At 35.9% G+C, this 19285-nt stretch overlaps 1 protein-coding gene across 2 annotated transcripts in view; it reads left to right on the top strand.

Annotated features, from left to right (window-relative positions):
* LOC136041109 (protocadherin Fat 3-like) overlaps positions 1-19125 on the top strand; it is a 63977-nt gene extending 44852 nt beyond the window's left edge. The window contains exons 5-6 of one of the 2 annotated variants that reach the window (XM_065725670.1): positions 329-395; positions 15983-19125. The gene's annotated coding sequence lies outside the window, so the exon portion shown is untranslated. Of the gene's footprint in view, positions 1-328; positions 2505-15982 lie in introns of those variants that run through there. The other variant, XM_065725669.1, reaches the window with a different exon arrangement.
* The last annotated feature ends 160 nt before the right edge of the window (positions 19126-19285 follow it).

Below are 19285 nucleotides of genomic sequence, written 5' to 3'. Positions count from 1 at the left end.
ATTTCAAGTCAAATGTTCGTAGCATATTACTACGTTTATGTAAATTCATTTCACTACATTTACTTGTGTCAAGTATTAAACTTTTGTTTTACTTATTTAATTTATTTTTAACTTATAGTTTTAGGTACTGGCAGTGATAGTAATACTAATAAGAATAGTGGTATTTTCTATGAGCTAATTCATGGCAATCAAGAATTTCTAAGTGACTAAAAAGACATGAAATATTGTTGCGACAGGCTGTTGAAGTAATTGAAATAGCTGAAATTGAATGATTTATTTTTATATACATCTAATAATTTATTTTGTTTCATTTTTGTTTACCTTTTAGGTGCTGGCTGTGGATCGTAATATTAGTGAGAATGGTGATATCCGCTATGAATTTTTGCGTGGCAATGGTGAGTTTTTCAAAGTGGCTAAAAAGACAGGTGAAATTTAGATCCATTATCCTGACCACGAATCACGAAGAGGACCATGGATCCTTCTCCATGGTCCTGAACTAAAGTTCCTGCACTCAGAAATTTGCATCCAAATCCTCCACTAAAGATGTTTTGTGGATTTGTCTGAGAAATTTTTAAGGAATTAAAATTCAGGGGGAACCGTGATATTTGTGACATGAAACGTACTTGTTGAAATTTCTGACGGTCCTTGAAAACCGTCCGTTTCGATGATGAATTACGTTGCGTCAATTACGATGACACACCTTTGTTAGCCACTCTGGCTGACCTTGTCTGAAATATCGGTGGCCACCACTATTGGCCACCCTCGTTTGAAATATTGGACAGCTCTTAAATCTGTCCATTTCATGACGACTAATTAGAATGATGCACTGATATTGGCCACCCTTATATGAAATATCCGACAACTCATGAAAAACTATCCAATGTGATGACGACTAAATATGATGACATGGTGCTATTGGCCGCCCGTTGAACTCGACATAGATTATATTCTCTGTTTCTTCTATTTAACATAAACTCATATAATTTAGTCAGTTGTATGCCATAGAGATACAAAAAAGAATAGAAGCGAGATTTTACGAAAAATTTGCGATTGGATTTTGCCAAAGTTAGGCTAAATTTTTGAATAGATTTGGAATGAAAAAATAGAATAGACATCGGCCAACAAGAATCTGGCCGCTGTTCCTTTTTCTTTTTATATTTCCTTTTATTTCTTCTATTTTTCTTTCGTTTTCTTTCTTCTGTTTTTTCTTTCTTTTTCTATCCGTATTTCATTTTTTTATTTCTTGTTTTTACTTTTTATTTCTTTTTTTTGTTGTCGATCACCTGTCTTTAATATTACTTTTTGCATCTGTATTTATTTTTCTTAAAATAGAATTTCTTCTTCTTTTTCCCCATCTTCTTTCTTTCGTTTTCTTTCTTCTGTCTTTTTTTATTTCTTTTTCTATCAGTATTTCCTGTTTTCTTCTTTTTATCGTTTCTTTCTTTTTTCTTTTGTTTTCTTTTTTTCTGTCTTTATAATTTCTTTTTAATCTGTATTTATGGAGGGAACAATTTAATAGCCACGAATAATATTTAAGTACAACAGAGCAAAAAACAACTAAGTCAGGTGGATTAGTTTTTTTTTTGGTATACGCGCCTGTAAAAACCAGAGTGGGTGGGGTACTCAAAAGTTGGAAGGACTCCTTACTCTGTTCAAACCAAAAAATCCCAAAATGGTACAGAATTTAAAAAAATTAAATGAAAAAAGAGCTACAAATACGACTATGAAAATTAGACAAAATAGTTTTCAAGGGTCGGCTTATTTCCCTTTCAGCCTTTACTAGTTTTATACTATACTATACATTTTTTTTAAATGTATTTTAAATAAATATATTAATAATATAAAATAATTTATATTATTTTACATTATCATTTTATATTATTTTATATTATTATTTATATTATGAATTATATTTTAGATAAAATAATATTTTTAAAATATAAGATTGAAAAAAGCTTGAAAGGTCTATTATAAATACAATAAGTATTAAATGAAATTCCTTTAGTTCCCAGCTTCTAGAAAGTTGTTTTAATTACCATGCTTTTTTATAGGTTTAAAGTCAAGCAGTTTGAAAGCTCTTTGTTTTTTAGGACTTAGTCGTATTTGGAAAGTGCTTTCTTGAAAAACTTAGTGTTTTCTCTTCAATTAAAAAAAAAAAATTCCGAAAAGTAAAAAATGTATTAATGATTGGATCTAATTTACAAACGTTTTGTTTTTAAAACAAATGTTTCGAATATATGCTGAAAGACACCTAGATGTACTGTTTTATAAACCATTTTTGAAAATAATGTAGAAGGTGAGATAGATTTTTCTGAGTATCCTTATCCTGTCGATGATTTGGGGGCATGTTTACTTCGCACAATTTAAGCAGACCTACTTTGGTACGGAACACAATGTTTGAGTACATTTTCGGCTTTTATAATTATTAAATATAAAAAAACAAGTTTTTTTAAACTGAAAGTAAGGAGCGATATTAAAACTTAAAACGAACATAAATTACTCCGTATATGAAAGGGGCTGTTCCCCCCTCAAAAACCTGCTCTTTACGCTAAAGTTTGACTCTTTCTCTAAACTCTACTTAAACAAAAAAAAATTAGCGTAAAGAGCTAGGCGTTGAGGGGGGAAAATCCCCTTTCATATACGGAGTAATTTCTGTTCGTTTTAAGTTTTTATTGCATGTTTTGATTTTGGCTATCCGTAAATGAATAATTAAAACAAAATTTGTATATTAATTTATTTGTATGGCTAAATGACTTTTTCATAGTTTTGGTCGGACTATTTTGAGAAAAAAGGAACGGAGGAGTAGGCCTAGTTACCCTCCAATTTTTGGTTATTTAAAAAGGCAACCAGAACTTTAAATTTTTTACGAACGTTTTTATTAGTAAAAATATACGTAACTTACGAATTAACTTACGTAACGAACTTCTAAATTCATATGTTTTTATTACGTATATGAGGAGGTTCACCCTCTCGTTAGTACCTCGCTCTCTACCAGAGCTTAAATTTTGTCCTAATTCTTTAAGAATGACCCCTGAATCACAAAGGCTGTTGATTAAATAGTTGAAATTAATAAAATTACTTTAGCGTAAAGAGCGAGGTATTAGGAGGAGGGAAAACCCCTCATATGTTAAGTTAATTATAATTTATGTTCGTTTTAAGTTGTAACGCTGCTCCTTACTTTCAGTTGAAAAAACTTTTCATATTTACTTTTTTATTGTTCTTTGAGAAGAATGCTAAAAAATCCTGCACCCCATTCATGGAAATTTTCTTCCCCCATTACAAATTTCTCAATGGAAAATTCTCCCCGCATAACCCCTCCACTTAACCCCTCCCCCACTACCAAAAACATCCCCCTGAAAGTCTATACACTTCCCAATGACCATTACTATATGTAAACACTGGTCAAAGCTTGTAACTTGCAGCCCCTCCCACAGGTACTGTGGGGGAGTAAGGGGACTATGCTGAATAAAATGGCCATCTCAGAATTTTGATCCGGTGACTTTGGGAAACAAATGAGCATGGGAGGGGGCCAAGGTGCCCTCCAATTTTTTTAATCACTTAGAAGGGCACTAGAACTTTTAATTTCCGTTAGTATGAGCCCTATTACGACATTCTAGGACCACTGAGTCGATACGATCACCCCTGGGGAAAAAAACAACGACAAAAACAAACAAATAAACACACGTTGGTGATCTGTCTTGTGGCAAAAAATGCAAAATTCCACATTTTTGTAGATAGGAGTTTGAAATTTCTACTAAAGGGTTCTCTGATACGCTGAATCTGATGGTGGGATTTTCGTTAAGATTCTATGACTTTTAAGGGGTGTTTCCCCCTATTTTCTAAAATAAGGCAAATTTTCTCAGGTTCTTAACTTTTGATGAGCAATTCTCCTTACTACAGTTCGATACCACGAACTGTTTGAAAAGTGCGACATATGCCATTTTGGTCGAAAATGAGTTACGTATGTGTCATGGATAAACAAAGCACGAGGAACTGATTGGTCCAGTCAGAATTGTCCTATCTTGTACTGTTACGAAGATAAAAAGAGACATAAGCCTCTAAGTGGCGTATGTTCCTTTTATCAGGCCTCGTTGCAACTCAGAATAACAGAAGGGAATTATCTTATGGTTATTATCTTGTAATTATAGTATAATTATAAATATAATTTTAGTATAATTATCTTGTTACCTGTTACTTGTCTCCTTTTTTTCAAGGAAAAGGGAAACACACCCTACGAATACAATAACATAACTTTAAATTTGCTCCAAATACTTGAATTCAGTTTACACCACTGAATAGAGTATAAAAAGTTGATTTAGAATATATTCCTTTCATCCCTATTTTCTGTTTTTTGGCTCTCTTGAAAAGTTACAAAAATGGCATATGTCGCACTTTCAGTTGTCACAGTCGGTTTGGTCACGTGCTAAGATATTATCACTAACATCACATCAAACAGTTCGTGGTAACGAACTGTAGTAAGGAGCGACCCGGCTCAATAGTAAACGAAACTAAAAAACGAAATTTTGATGCTAAGAGATACATCAAAAGAATTAAATTTTCATGCTGATTCTAAATATATAAATTTCATCAAATTTAGTCTTTGTCATCAAAAGTTAACAGCCTGAGAAAATTTGCCTTATTTTGGAAAATAGGGTGAAACATCCCCTAAAAGTCATAGAATCTTAACGAAAATCACACCATCACATTTGGCGTATCAGAGAACCCAATAGCGAAAATTTCAAGCTTTCCAAGAATTTCCAAGGATCTTTCCTTGGAGGAATACGTCATGGGGGAATAAAACTCAATGAAAAGGGCGCAGGATTTTCTAGCATTGCTATAAAAAACAATGAAAAAATAAACATGAAAACGTTTTTTCAATTGAAAGTAAGGAGTAGCATTGAAAATTAAAACAAACAGAGATTATTACGCATATGAGGGGTTCTAAAAAAACTTTAGCATAAAGACCGAGGTATTTAGGAGGAGATAAATACCTCACTCTTTATGCTAAAGTATTTTTAGTAATTTCAATTATTTATTCTGCGGCCTTTCTGATTCAGGGGCCATTCTTAAAGAATTGGGACGAAACTTACGATTTAGTGTAAAGAGCGAGGTATTAACAAGGGTAAAAACCCCCGAAACCGAATAGCACTAAGTAATGGTTGCAGTAGTATACAAACATTGTGGAATACAGGACAGATCCCATTACCATATTTAAAATTTAAACCACGGGAAGAAAACAGCCATAGGCGGAAATATCAAATCAAAATGCACGCTGAATATCTTAACTTAATTGGCTTCTTGATTGATTATTTGATGTAGCAAACTGGTACGTACTTAATAGTAAAAAGTAAACAGCATGCAGTTTACTAAAGCTGTATGTATAAGCAGCAACTCCCATTTTTAGGAGTACAGGAGGGGTATCCCACCTCGGACAAGATTACAAATTTCTAGAGATGTCTTTCCTTCAGAATAATCCATCTGGCATAAAAAGGCACCAACAAATATGACAAAAATACTAGATTGATGCTGGTTGAATGGCTTACATATTGAGTAAATAAAAAGCTTAGCCAAAAATGCTGATTACGTGTAGAGCGGATTACGATTACAATGTCATACAAAAAGTCTATTTTCAATTCACTGTCGGAATTGATTGTCCCTAAGACTTTTATATATGTCAATTGGCCTCGTTGGCCGCCCAGTCACGAATTCCTAGTGTGTAACATTAATTTAATCAAATGTTTCTATTTCTTTCATGATGTCATAAAAAGGTCATGATCCCAAGATAATAGGATAAGGCTAAGTTTACTCTTTTTTGAACTTATTTTGAAGAAATTATATATTCAAAACTCTAAATAAAAATTTGACAATTAAATATGATACCACTTGTAACAAAAAAATATGACACATTTTGTGACACATTATGGAATCTGAGATGACACAAAAAGCCCATTTTCGGAAAAAATATGACAAACTCCCTAAAAAAAATTTGGCAGCCCTGAGTCAGGTACTACGGACTTTTGGATTCCAGAAAATCTCTTACGTTGGTTTTAGTTAGTATTGCAGCAGAAAAAGTTAGCTCAGCTGCCACGGAAGTGTACTCGAAAATGAGTAGGCTTAGGGCCTACTCATAGTTTAAAGCACTATCCTACTAGCCAAGTTTAAAACATGGCTAGCTGACACTGATTCCACTAGGTAAAGTAAACATAAACATGAAGCAGAGGTCTAGCTTATATCATAAGCAAATTCAGAACTTTGATAATAAGTACGTGTTCTTTACGTCGTAATTTTGTAAATGTAAAATGATTAACTACTTAATGGTTATACATGTGCAAACGAAGGACAAGTTCAAACTTATAACCCCCTTCCGTCCCCAAGTGATGAATTGTGCTGCGAGAGCAACACTTTGATTTTGTCTCGTTTTTTTTCCTATGCCGCCGATCTTGGCTTATTCCTGGAAACTGGTAAAGGTCTAACCTGTGCGGTTTTTACGGAAAGTGTGGGCCTTAGGCCGAGTTGATGAATATGACATTACATTTTGGAAAGCTCCGCAGAACTCTTGCCTGGAGCCAAAAAGGATGGTTTTTGCTTGTCCACGAGCCAGAGCCTATGGAGTGTGAAGTGAAGTGGAGTTGTATAGCCTATGTCAGAGAAGAGTATCTGAAGTTGGGCAGCCAAGCTTTCGGTTCATCAAACCATGTTTCTGCTTTACAGTGGAAAGCTCCGTTGAAGTAGGCAAACAGGCAGGCACCAATTTCAAATTGAAGATGGACTAAAATCTAGAAGTGTTAAATATATGCGGCAGTTACCCGACCCCACAGCCAATATATCTTCTTTGAATGATAAATAGAGAAATTTACAGAAGCAAAAATATGGCATTTCCCCACGGGTCAGAAAGTGCTGCCATCTATCGTTTCTGCCCATTTCTGTTCGCGATTTCGGCTGAGTTTATCATTCGGTTTTTCGGACTTAGGATTGTGGTAGAGAAACGGAATCAGATGTGCCTAATAAACTTTAAAAGTTTTCTCATTTCTAAAGAAATTGGAGCTTATCCTTTGCTTGTTTCTAAGTGGTGACGTTAGAAAGTTGGCCTACGACAAAAAAAAATCAACTTTTGAACTAAGACAGATAAAACTTTTTTTCGACGGCAATCGATAGATCTTGATGAGCTGATCAAAGTATATGACATCCATTTTTTGGTACAAAAATTCCTTCGTGAGGTATACCAGTTTGAAAGTTTCAAGGGGCTGACAACTTCAGTAGTAAGGTACACACTGAAACGAAATCTAGGCCGATACAAATTGTGAGACATATAGAGGAGTTGCAAACAACAGTTGGATGTTAGGTAATAATCACCTTAGACAATGAGGGGCTAGCCACTTTTAATAGTTGGTGTATCTATAATTTGTTTCCAGTGTATTTGATGGTAAAACTAATTTGGTTCAAGTGATAAGACATGTAGCGGACTTGTAAGTAATAATCTGCTGTTAGGCTATAGTCAACTTCAGCAATGAGGGGTTTGCAACTATGCTAGTTTGTGTACCCATTTATTTGTTTCCGGTGCATTTGATGGTTAAACCGATTTGCTCCAGTGGTAAGACATGTAGGGGACGTGTAAGTAATAATCGGCTGTTGGGCTACAATCATCTTCAGCGATGAGCGGTTTGCAGCTTTTGCTAGTTGGTGTACCCATTTATTTGTATCCGGTGAACTTGATTTCTATCACGGGAGAGGGACTTGTAATTAAGAATCTGTTCACTTTGGGCTAGAAATTTGTGCAAATTGGTGCACATTGTACTCGATCTCTTTAAATCTGACAGAATTAAGTGTTTACACAACGGGTACAAAAGATAACGTAAAACAATCAGGTAGTTTCGTAATAATTAGTGTCGCTTATGGTATTTTAATCCTGAAAAGCTACGGATAGCTTTATAATACCAACTAGATTATATAAGATATTGTTCCAAGTTTTCATCCGTCACGATGTCTACGATTGAAAAGGATAAAGGTCAACTGGCTGCAAAATCAATTTTGTCCCTTCTTTCGATATTATTTTGTTATTGTTGTTTTTTCAACGTTGAGGAATAGTCTTTGATCATGTGATTACTTATTGATAGCAAATAAACAAAACCAAAGTGTTGCTCTCGAAACACTTTTGCCGGTGAAGCCGGACAAAGGCTACCGCAACACTTTACGTTGCCCGGGCAACGTAGGTCTAGTTTTTTTTAATTTTCTCATTAAAATCTACTATTTGCTGTAATATTACCTATTTTATACAATTTTGTCTCACTCCTATTTGCACGGCCTTTTTCAGGCTGAAATTTTACGTAAAAGTCTCGCGAAAATCCTTTAAATTAATATTTATAAAAAATTCAAGTTCAAAACTAGATTAGACTATTTCGCAAGAAATCTATTTATTGAGAAGGCATTGCCTCTAATCTGAATTAACATATCGCCCTAACTGCACTTTTAAATAAAAAATGGAGCCTTTTTTCTAACTAAACAAGGATAACTAATAGGAGGGGGAAAACTGCAGTCTGGAATTTTTAAAATAGATTTATAAACTCCAGGGGCTATATGGGCCTTATGCTATATTCCATTTGTAAAATGCGCCTGAAGTTGTTAAAACATTGAGGAATTTGACTTTTTTTTTGCTTTTACTTACACAAAAAGCAGAAATATAAACTTTTATAGATATAAATCACTAGCCTAGGGAAAAAATAAATTTAGCTAACTTGTAGTGATTAACTGCATAAACATTGCTAAAGGCATCTTAAATTAATCATACTAAAAACAATCTGCATAAATATTCCTAGAAGCATTCTGCACTAATTAAAATAATAATGAAAAAAGAAAGAAAAAACAATCACTGAAAAATCGCCGTATTCACAAAGCTATTCCTCCAAGAATCCCGATAACCTCACTGCTCTAGGGCAAATACTGTAAACTATGAAATTTCCGATTATTTATATGCAAGATTTATCACTACAAAAAAGTGGAAATTCTCGAACCTGTTTTATATCTTAAATGCCTAGGAGCATTGGGGTGAAACTTTGAAGGATGTTGAGGGGTATATTTATAAGAAAGGCGTATGTGCAACATTTTGTGATATGCCGAGGGTATTAGGTTGAAACTTTCAGAATATGTTGAAAAGGATGTTTAAATGTAGTGTTCGTATAACAAACCATCCTCTCATTCTCTTTTTAGCTACTCTCTCTCAAAAGATATTTAATCAAAATTTGAAATATCCATCTTATTAAAAAAAAAATTCTAAAGGTTGAACAACTTTTGTTCAAGGGATTACATAGCCCCAAAAGCCCGTAGGGCATAAGCATGCAGTGCTAATCTGTTATTGTTAACGCAGGAGGTTTTTATTGGGAAAAAGGGATATTTTCATCCTGTGTCTCTAGAAGGGAATAGGTAACTAAGGTGAAACTTCCACATAATGCAGAAAAGGCTCTTTTAGAGGGAAGGCGGATAAAAAGGATAAGTGCAATTCCCTGATTTTATGATTTATTATTAAAATACGCTTCGTCGAAAACTCTTTTGTATTAAACTGAAAGCATTTTTATTAGTATCTTTAGCTGCGTTCCTAACCTTCCTCTCTAAGTTATCATCTGTGATTCCACATATTATTTTCTTAGAATCGTCCATTCATCCTCTATATTATCCTATTTTAGACTATTTTATTTGATATTTATCGGTTCCTGTAAAGTCTTTCTCCAATTCTCAGCCCGCAGTGAGCTAACATAAAAAACTTCTATAAATAGTTGACTTTTGTGAAAACTTAGAATATATACCAGCAAGGATGTATTCTGGAGGTGGTATGTTAGGGAGTTTAATCAACGCCCCTTCGTCCAAAAAATGTTTGTCTGACTTGTAAAAACGCTAAAGTAATGAATATATATAATGTTTTGATGCCTTGAAAAAATTTAAACATCCCCCTCAGTAAAGTCCTTTTATTATCCACCCCCAACTGAAACAAAATCCTAGATACGACTCTGTATACCGGTACTAAAAAGTGGGACGTTTACATAGAGAGTAAGAATAAATTTGATAATTAGGGTCACCTTTCCAGTCTTATTTTGATAGAATTTAGCCATCATTTCTCTCTGGAAATCCCTTTTTGAAATTCTCTTTCAGAGATTCTTCAAATCTCTTTTAGAGAAACAGATCTGTCCTCATTTTAAGGAGCGACCCGGATCAATAGTAAACGAAACTCTGAAAAACGGTATTTTGGTACTAATAGATCCATCAAAAGAATTGGATTTGTATGATGATTTTAAATATATAAGTTTAATCAAATTTAGTCTTACTCATCAAAAGTTTTGAGCCTGAAAAAATTTGGCTTGTTTTGGAAAATAGGAGGAAAACCCCCCTAAAATGTATAGAAACTTAAGGAAAATCACACCATCTTATTCAGCTTATCAGAGAAACCAATTGTACAAGTTTCAAGCTTTTATCTACAAAAATGTGGTATTTCGTATTTTTTGCCAGAAGACCGATCACGGGTGCGTGTTTATTTGTTTTCTTTTTTTCCCAGGGGTGATCGTATCAGCACAATGCTCTAAAATGTTGCAAGAGGGCTCATTCTCACGGAAATTATAAGTTGTAGTGCCCTTTTTAAGTGACTGAAAAAATTAGAGGGCACCTTGGCCCCCTCCTACGCTCATTTTGTTCCCAAAGTTAACGGATTGAAATTTTGAGGTAGCCATTCTGTTCAATATAGTCAAATGATGTAATAACAATGTCTTTGGGGACGACTTACTCCCTCACAGTCCAAGGGGGAAAGGCTGAAAGTTACAAAATTTGCCCATTATTTATGTATAATAAGGGTTATTGGGAAATGTAGAGACGTTTTCAGGGGGATTTTTCTGGTTGGGAGGGAGGGTTGAGAGGAGTTGTTCCCTTTTCAACGCCCCACTCTTTACGCTAAAGCTTTTTAATGTTAAATAAAGTAGAATTGAGAGAAAGAGTCAAACTTTAGCGTATAGAGCAGGACGTTGAGAAAGGAACAGCCCTTTTCATACACGGAGTAATTTCTGTTCGTTTTAAGTTTTAATGTCGCTCCTTATTTTCAGTTAAAAAACTAGTTTTCTTTATATAATTTCAAAAAAGACGACTATCATTTTTTGTTTCTGTGACGAAAATCTGACAATTAATTTATCCCCAAAAACAAATTCTATGTCAATTATCCTACATATTGAAAAACAATATGAATTCCCGATTCCTCAGAACTGAAAGATTTATTTATCCAGTGTATTGTCGGTAGATTCGTCTAGTAGTAAACTAAAGAACGAATCTTTGAGCTCTGCGAATTTTCATCCTTCTGTAGAATTTTCTTTGTGACAGAAGTCATTTTCGTTCCACCAAGCTCAATGTCTTGGACTACTTTCGAATCTTTTGCTATTGCTTTCAGTGTCTTGCATCATTGCAAAGGAAAATTCTCCCACCGTTTAAATTCTCTTCACCACCAACAATAACAACATGAAACCCCTCTAAAACTCAAACTTTCATCAAACAATCATCTTCCCCAATCCAACCAATCACCACATGTCTTTAAATTCAACTTCGATGTGTTCAGGATTAATTTCTTCTCTTCCAAATAAACCTCCTTAATCTCTAATAATTGTTGCAGTTTCTCCTTTGATTCAGCCAGTAATACGATGTCGTCAGCAAATAGCAGTAAGCACAGTTTAAGCAAATCTATCGATATTATTGGTGTCGAAAAATTCATTGGCATCATTTAAATAAAGGCTAAACAATTTTGGTGACAGCACACATCCCTGCTTTAGTCCCAATAAAGATTGAACTGGAGTTGAGCCACTTTTACTACTAATTTCACGTACTTATACATTTCGCACAGCAACAATACAAAATAGTGAGGCAGTCCTAAAGATAACAGGTTTAACATCAACAGGTGACTATCCACATTATCATATGCTTCTTTTAAGTCTAAAAATTCTGCAAATAACCTTCCCCCTTTTCCTTTCCTATACTTCTCTACCAAAATTCTCAAAGTAAAAATATGATCTATTGCACTAGGGTTTTTTCTAAACACTACCTGGAAAGGGGATATCAGTTCCTTTTCATCCAAACACTTCCCTAATCTTGATTCTATAACTTTGCAAAAAATTTACTCATCACATTTCCTAAACTAATCATTCTATAATTACAATGATCCTGCCTATTACAATTTTAAAAATTGGTTTTCCTACTGGCAAATTCCATGGATCAGGCCATTTCCTTTTTTCAGTCACAACACTGAAAACTGCTGCTAATACTTGTACTAGAACTGTTTTCCCTATTTTCCAAATATTTCATGGTATTCCGTCCCCCCCCCCCCCGGCACCGAAAATCCCTTCATTCTTCTTATGCTAGCACATACTTCTTCTACCTTGATCGATTATAAAAGACTATAATCCTCTTGTCTTAAGGGGAAACCATTCTGCTCCCGTAGCTCCTGTGCTAAACTCCCTTTACCGTCTCCATATTGCTCCCTTTTGCTAGTGTCCTGCTCTAGGTATGTTGTCCACGACTCAGCTGGAAGTATGTGTTGGTCGTTGGCCTTGAATTCCCACCTTACTTCTCTCCAAAACTGTTTTGGGTCTTTTGACAAGTATTCCTTGCTGATCTTTGTGGCCCTAATCTCTTCTACTTGTCTTTTCTCTTTTTTTATTAATCTCTTGTAGATCTTTCTCTCTGCTTGGTACTCCGATAAGTGTTTATTCATTCCCTGGTCATTTAGGTCTCTTTTCACTTTCCTGAGAAGTTGAATAAGGTTTACTTTCAGCCTCCGACAATCCTCATCAAAGAATTCGTTTGTATTTCTCACCATCTCCTTCTTATTTGATACTTCACTATATTTCTGATATACATCCTCTGCTATTTCTTCCAGGGCTCCTTCTAATTTGATTTTCCCAGTATATATATGGATTCCTCTGCCATTTTCTGCATCTGTTCAAATTTCCAAAAATTCTTTCATACGGTGTTCCTCCTTATAGTCTACCCGAATCTGCCACTTCATTAGCTTCTCACTCTTATCTTCCATCTTTTTCTCATTCCTACAGCTATATCTCTCACCTTCCCGCTCTTTCACCTATTTCTTCACCTGTCCTGCCTTCATAACTACCTCTATTGGCTGATGGTCTAATCCTACAACATCCATAACATTAAAATACATATCAGAATCAGAATCTAAATTTTTTGGGGGGATTGAAAGGTCGTTTTCTATTAGTCAAGTTAGGTGAAACCCAAAATTACATTAGAAATGAAAACATACCTCATTTAGTACCCTATTTGCACCCTTAACGGGGTCAGACCCCTTAACAGCACCCTTGCTTACTATTGGCTTCCTTTTGGTTTTAACGGTGCTGTACTAAAACTTTGTACCCATGAATTCGAATATAAGAAATATAGGGTTTCTCTATAAGTAATAACTTCAGAGGCCTGGGACGAAGAGGTAATCTAAATTATATCAATAATTTTTGCTGGACGTTTCTACTACTTTTCAGGGCTAAAGAGGGCGAATTTAAACAGAAGATTTTCTTCAAATTCTTCCTAAAATCTGTTTTGACTTTCTAGCTCTTTTTTTAACCCATCATCCTCACTCTTTAGCCCTGGGAGTGGGTACGATAAGAAAATCAGAAAACTACCATATTAAACATTGCTCTTGAATTTGACAAATTTGGTTGTTATTGTAAAAAAAAAAAAAAAACTTCAATCACAACAAATATTCAATCACAATTTTCTTCTCGATTACGAAAAATCTGAAAGAATCACAGTTTTGCCTTGATTACAAATCTATTGAAAAAAAAAAAAAAAAAAGCTTGGCTTAACTTGGCTTAAACTTGGTTATTGGGATCATAATGGTCCAAAGAACAATAGAGCAGAAAATGTCATTCTTTTCACAAGTGCATCGAATGGTATCATAGTCACCTTTACAGCTACTGTGAACAATCTAAGTAGGCTTTTTGGAACCAGTAGTATATCAGTCTAGTAGTATATACCGTCCTGGCCGAGTGGGTTGGTGCGCTGGATTCGGGATCCCTTGTCTGAGAGGACGCGGGTTCGAATCCCGGTGTCCCCAATTCTTCAGTTTGGGACGGGGGTCAGTGGCGTGACTTTGTAAGCTTAGCCAGAGTCGACCCAGCTCTAAATGGGTACCTGGAGAAATCCGGGGAAGGTAAACAGGAAGGGTGTGCGAAAGCACAGGATGGCTAGCCCCCAATCCCCCATTGTACTTCCTGGCTGAAGGGCCAAGAAACGGAAATCAGCACTGCCGGTACGGACTGTAAACTCTAATGCCGTATCCTTGTATATCAGTCATAATGGGTATATAACCGTGGCTTAACCACATCGGTTATCGGGATCATAATGGTCCAAAGATATGACGAGTTAATTTGCTCCATGGCCATGGCTAAAAACCATAGTGCAGAAAAGGTCAAACTTTTCTGAAGTGTATCGAGTGCTATCATAGTCACCTTTACAGCTACTGTGAATCAGACTAAGTAGGCTTTTTGGAACAGGTAGTGAATGAGTCATAATGGGTATATATGGGTATTTTGTCGGCCACTAAAGACAAAATTTTTTAGAAAAGCTCGAAGGCCGGTACGAGGGTAAATAAGAAAGGCATATCGAAGGTAAGCTTTTGGCAAAATATTTAATACCCTAAGATGAGCAACGAAGGTATAAAATAATTGATGAAGGAGATGCAAAGTCTAAGAACCTCAGTAAATAAAATAGAGTTTTTGGCTGAGGGAATTGAAGACCTAAAGACGATTTTTTCGGAATTTTCTTGCAAGGTAGAGGAAACCAACAGAACAATTAAATCGGAGATAGCTGGACTGGCATTAAGCTGCTCGACTGTTAATAAAGATTTGCGGAAAACCCATTTCAAGATAGATTTTCTTGAAAAAGAATTGAAGAACATGAATTTGATTATATACAATTTTGACCCAAAACATCGAGGACCCAGTCTAGCGTCAGATATTTTGTCATGCTTAAATGAAATTCTCCCAAATTTGGATCTAGAGAGGGGAGACATAAAGGATATTTTCCGCCTTCGTTCTAAAAATGGCGTGCCCCCTGTTGTCATTAAATTTATTAGCAAGCCTCTAAGAGATTTGGTGTTGAGATCTTCTGGGCTATTTAGCCGTCATAAGTTGAATATCTCCCCTGAATACACGGAAAGAGAGCGTATGGCTCGAGATAAGCTAAAACCACTTCTAGCGGAGGCTAGGTCAAAAAATATGCCTGCTAAATTAAGGGGGCGAGGCTAATTTTACAGGACAAGATCTTGACGTATGATTTTGAGGATGAGAAAATAATTGAATTAAGAGTTCCAAGTGTTAGAGATATGGTCCCAATAGCTCTGGGAAAGTTTCAAGGTCAGAGCCGTCAGTCTCCTGACCGTGAGACTTCAACGCGTAGCAGGTCAGCATCTACAGGAAGCTTGCAATGATATTTTTCAGCCAATGAAAATGAATTGGACGATCCAAACACGGAAATTCGAACCACAACAGCATTTATTACACCAAAAAATACGGTTGCTTTGAAGATTGGAATACACAAGGGTTTTCATCGACAAAACTAAGTAGTCTGTTGAAGGAAGCATGTATTGATAATGACAAGAAAGATATAGTTGGACTAGTAGAAACATGGAGTGATGGGAAAAACAAATTAAGTGTTGAACGGTATAATGTTTTTGAAAGAGTGAGAAATAAATAGAGTATTGGTTGACATTATGAGGGGATAGCGATATTGATCCGGGATGATATATTTGACAGCATCCATAGGCTATTAAGTGCGTCAGAAAATATAGTGTGGTTACAAATGTCCATGTAGGACAAGAGGTATGTTATAGGCTGTGTATATATACCCCCTGAAAATAGTTCTTAAATGAATGAATATACACGGGACACATTAATTGAGGAGTATGTTAATTATGTTGAGCTGTTTAGTGACCATTTTTTTGTATTACTAGGTGATTTCAACGCCTACACGGGTACGAGTACGGAGGTTGAAGACACACAGGTGGATCTTGGCAACCCTTGTTTATCAGGAATGGAGAGTATGGTTGAATGGTATGGAAGAAATGGATGCCCGAAAGGTAGGACAAGCAAAGATGAAACTAGGAAGAAAAATAGGTGGGGCCATAAGTTGATAATTTTTTGTAGTGAGGGTCGGTTGATAATTTTGAATGGAAGGGTGGGAAAAGATCATGAAAGGGGAGATTCTACGTGCTTTGGTTCGGGGAAGCCTAGCGTGATTGATTATATTATGGTTGATAGGAGGCTATGGGAAAATTCTTTGGATTTTTAGGTTATGGATGTTGTAGGATCAGACCATCAGCCAATAGAGGTAGTCACGAAAGCAGGACAGGCAAAGAAATGGATGAATGAGATGGAGGGTGAGAGATATAGTTGGAAGAATGAGGGAAAGATGGAAGATAAGGGTAGGAAGGTAATGAAGCAGCAGATTAGGGTAGATTGTATGGAGGAAAACCGTTTGAAAAAATTGCTGGAAAGTGAACAGATGCAGAAAATGACGGAGGAATGCATATATATACTGGGACACTGGGAGAAGAGAATTTAGAAGAAGCCGTGGAAGAAATATCAGAGGAAGTATATCAAAAATGCAGTGGAATATCAAATACGAAGGAGATGGTGAGAAATACAAACAAATTCTTTGATGAGGATTGTTGGAGGCTGAAAGTAAACCTTGTTCGACTTCTCAGGAAAGTGAAAGGAACACTAAATGACCAGGAAATAAATAAATACTTATCGGAGTACCGAACAGAGAGAAAAATCTACAAGAGGCTAATAAAAAGGGAAAAAAACAAGTAGAAGAGATTAGGCCTATAAAGATCAGCGAGGAATACTTGTCAAAAGACCCAAAACAGTTTTGGAGTGAAGTAAGGCGGGAATTCAAGGCCAACGACAAACACATACCTCCAGCTGAGTCGTGGAAAGCATATTTGGAGCAGGACACTAGCAAAAGGGAGCAATATGGAAACGGTATAGGGAGTTTAGCAGAGGAGCCACGAGAGCAGAATGTTTTCCCCTTAAGACAAGAGGATTATAGTCTATTAGAACCGATCAAGGTAGAGGAAGTTTGGGCAAGCCTGAAAAGAATGAAGGGATCTTCGGCGCCAGGGGTGGATGGAATACCAGAAAAGATTCGGAAAATAGGAAAAACAGTTCTAGTACCAGTTTTAGCAGCAGTTCTCAGTTTTGTGACTGAAAAAAGGAAATGGCCTGATCAGTGGAATGTGTCGGTAGGAATACCAATTTTTAAAAAAGGAACAGGCAGGATCATTGTAATTATAGAATAATTAGTTTAGGAAATGTGATTTTCTGCAAGGTTATAGAATCAAGATTAGGGATGTGGTTGGATGTAAAGGAACCGTTATCCCCTTTTCAGGTAGGGTTTAGAAAAAACCATAGTGCAATAGATCATATTTTTAATTTGAGGATTTTGGTAGAGAAGTACAGGAAAGGAAAAGGGGGAAGGTTATTTGCAGCTTTTCTAGACCAGAAAGGAGCATAAAATAATGTGGATAGGAACCTGTTAATGTTAAACCTGTTATCTTTAGGACTGCCTCACTATTTTGCATTGTTGCTGTGCGAAATGTATAAGTACATGAAGTTAGTAGTGAAAGTGGTGGGAAAGTGCTCAACTCCAGTGCAACCTTTATTGGGACTAAACCAGGGATGTGTTCTGTCACCGAAATTGTTTAGCCTTTGTTTAATTGATGCTAATGAATTTTTCGTTAAGAACAATACACCAATGATATCGATAGATTTGCTCTTACTGTGCTTACTACTATTTGCTGACGACATCGTATTACTGGCTGAAACAAAGGAGAAACTGCAACAATTATTAGAGATTACGGAGGTTTATTTGGAAGAGAAGAAGTTAATCCAGAACACATTGAAGTCAGTGGTGATGGTATTTGGTCGTAAAGCCATGGAAAGTGAAGATGTGAATTTTTTCTTTAAAGGTGAAACTATACAAGTGAATAATGAATTTGTTTATCTAGGGGTAAAGTTTACTAGTAACGGAAAATTCAGTGGGCATCTGGATCTAGCGAATGCAAGGGGGAGGTATATTAGCGGTGAAATAGCGAGGAGTAGTCTTATACGGGTGAGAGATATTAGAGTACATAAGAGGATTCAAACAAGTAAGATAGTACCGGCGATGCATTATGGAGCAGAGATCTGGGGCTATCGGAAAGGTCCAAAACTTGAGGTGGTTATGATGAGATATTATAAGAGGATGTTAATACTATGGGATTCGTTTAGTAATTTGGTAATCCAGGGGGATTTGGGGCTAGTATCGCTGCGATATATGAGGCTAGTGACCATGGTGAGATATTGAGTTAGGATACTGGGTATGCAGAGATTTACGGTAGCAAAGGCAGCATACTTAGAGGCGTTGAGACAGAATAGTAAAACAGGGTGGCAGGCGAAGATTAAGGATACCTTAGATAAGTGTGGATTAGGGGAATGGTGGAATGAAGGAAAGGGGATTATAGGTATGGAGGAAATAGTAATAAGGGAGGTACAAGAGAGGTTGAAGAACCAAGAAATACAGATATGGTGGGCAAGTCTGGATCGTTCAGGGTCGTTAAAATTGTAAAGACAGATAAAGGGTAGTTGGGGGAGGAGGTATTTTTTAAGGTTGGGTTAAGTAGAGAGGATTTGAAGGCTTATTTGGATTGGAGGGGAAATGGATTTTTGATAGGGGAGAAAAGAAAGTATCAAGGGAGAAAAGGGGAGAAGGTAGAATCTATTGCTTGTCCTATGTGTGGATCTCAGGATGAAAGTTTAATACATTTTTTGTGTGAATGTGTCGAATTGAATGATTGGAGGCGAGAGATGTATGGTAAAGAAAAATTGAATGAGATATGGATGGTAGAAAGAATGAAGAAGACAAATTTCCTGAGTACTAAAAGGATAGCAAGATTTGTAAGGATTGCAGCGGCACATCGGGAGCGTTTTCTTTAAATAGTATCAATTTAATTTAGTTACTTTGTTGTTTGTTTTTTGTTATATAATTTTCCTATGGCCCACGGGCTTTTTCTGGAATAAATTATTATTAAATTATAGCTGTTTCACGGAAGATTCCTGCCCCAGTATTAAGACTTTCAACTTTCAAAAGAACTAGTTTCCAGCCCCAGATTTTGAGAGATTCAGTTTATATTATATAGTAAATCTCTCTGAATGTTTAAGCGTTCATCTGTGTGTGAATACTGCCGAAATTAAAATTCCAAGTTTTCATCCCC

This window comes from Artemia franciscana, chromosome 21 (assembly GCF_032884065.1).
Source record: "Artemia franciscana chromosome 21, ASM3288406v1, whole genome shotgun sequence".
Taxonomy (NCBI): domain Eukaryota; kingdom Metazoa; phylum Arthropoda; class Branchiopoda; order Anostraca; family Artemiidae; genus Artemia; species Artemia franciscana.
The sequence above is the reverse complement of the archived record's forward strand: the minus strand, read 5'-3'. Positions and strand labels throughout refer to the sequence as shown.